Source organism: Notothenia coriiceps, unplaced genomic scaffold (genome assembly GCF_000735185.1).
Source record: "Notothenia coriiceps isolate Sejong01 unplaced genomic scaffold, NC01 NC01_scaffold00033885, whole genome shotgun sequence".
In the NCBI taxonomy this organism is placed as follows: Eukaryota; Metazoa; Chordata; class Actinopteri; order Perciformes; family Nototheniidae; genus Notothenia; species Notothenia coriiceps.
The window spans coordinates 142,338-144,240 of NW_011366586.1; positions in this window are offsets into that span (position 1 = coordinate 142,338).

Sequence of the window (1,903 nt, forward strand, 5' to 3'; positions counted from 1 at the left end):
ACAAAATAGATGTTAGTAGTCAATTAGTTTTCCGTCAGTTCAGTAACTAAACAATATTTACATATGTTCTATCTTCTTGACATTATTTATTTGAGCAAAGTAATTAAGATTGCCTTTTTTGTGAGGCAAAAAAAAGATCGAGTGCTATTTTTCTCAATTTGTTCAAGCTATACTTACTTGTCAGGTGTGTGAGAACAGGTGTGTGTGTGTGGTGAATAAGCGTATGGTGTGTACGTAGACAAATTCACACACAGTACAAATACACATGTAAGCTTCATAGAGAGGTGCCAGAGGGAGGAGGAGGTCCGACAGCGTTTTCATTTGGTCTGATTAGGAATTGATACTAAAATGTGACAGATGGAGATTTTTTCAGCGTTTTAAAGTGCCGCCAGGTCCTGACAGCTCCATGATACAATGGCGGCAGGACTCTCACAGATAGGTCGCCATGGTAACAGATGGATGGCTGCAGAAGAAGCCACGGGGAGCGAGCGGGGGGAAACTTCTTCAGCGAGTCACGGCCGCCGGTTTCGGCCTCCGTCGCTTTGGAGGAAGTCAACCAAGAGTGGGAGCTCCATCTGTCTCACTCCTCGTCGCACTTTCATCTGTGCCTCCCCCTTGTCTTCCCCAGTGGAATGACTGTGTTTGTGTTTGTGTCAGCGGGATGCTAAAATGGGTGAGCGGAGCTATTCTGCATATCAGAGTGCGGCGCTAACGAGCCACGGCGTCCTCTGATGAGCTTGTTTGTGCCGTCGTTTGTTTTTGTATAAATGTAAATGGGCTGAAGCTGTGTGTGTGTGTGTGTGTGTGTGTGTGTGTGTGTGTGTGTGTGTGTGTGTGTGTGTGTGTGTGTGTGTGTGTGTGTGTGTGTGTGTGTGTGTGTGTGTGTCGACTTTTTCTGCTTTCTTGTCTTTTACGCTGGAGTCACACCTCCGGCTCATTGTATTAACGAGAGTTTTACAGAGAACATCAAAAATGTTTGAAGTTGCCGTTTTCACAGAAACTCTTTTGATTTTGATTTTTTCCTGTCTTTCCTCTCTTCAAACTTCACCAAATGAGACAGAAGGAGGTTTGTGTGTGTGTTCGGTTCCTGATCGACCCCTAGTAATATTTGGTGTTAGGAGACAGTGACAGCGGAGCGAGAGGCAATTAGGAGGAACGGTGCCAGTGTGTGTGGTGTGTGACATGTGTATGTAGGTGTGTGTGTGTAGGTGTAGGTGTGTGTGTGGTGGTTAAACGTAGAATAACGGTATGGTAAAACAAACAAAATCAACGCTTCAGAAGTGTTTGTGGTAGTGAGTGTAAGGGAAATTCTAAACTTCAAGTCCTACCATGTTGTACGTAGTTTAGAAAAAAATAGATATCTCTTGTAGTGGATTGCGACTTAATGGTGTAACACGTGGACAGGTACTCGGTGTGTTGTGTGTGTGTGTTGTGTGTGTGTGTGTGTGTGTGTGTGTGTGTAGTGTAGTGTGTGTGTTGATGATGTGTGAATGTAGTGTGTGTGTGTGTGTGGTGTGTGAGTGTGTGTGTTGTGTGTGTGTGTGTTGTGTGTGTTGGTGGTGTGTGTGTGTGTAACTGTGTGTAATTAACATTACTATAAATTATAGTGTCTTGTGTGTGATGTCCATGTTTTTCGCCAACACTTAAACAAAATACTATAGGTGTGTCCACGTACCTGTGTGGTGTGTGTGTGTGTGTGTGTGTAGTGTGTGTGGTTGGTGTGTGTGTGTGTGTGAAATTTACATTACTACCATTTGTTAGTACCTATGTGTGGTGTGTCCATGTTTCGACCAACACTTACTAGCAAATACATAGGTGTGTCACAGCGTACTGTGGGTGGTGTGTGTGTTTGTGTTTGGTGTGTTGTGGTGTAGTGTGTGTGTGTGGTGTGTGTGTGTGGGTG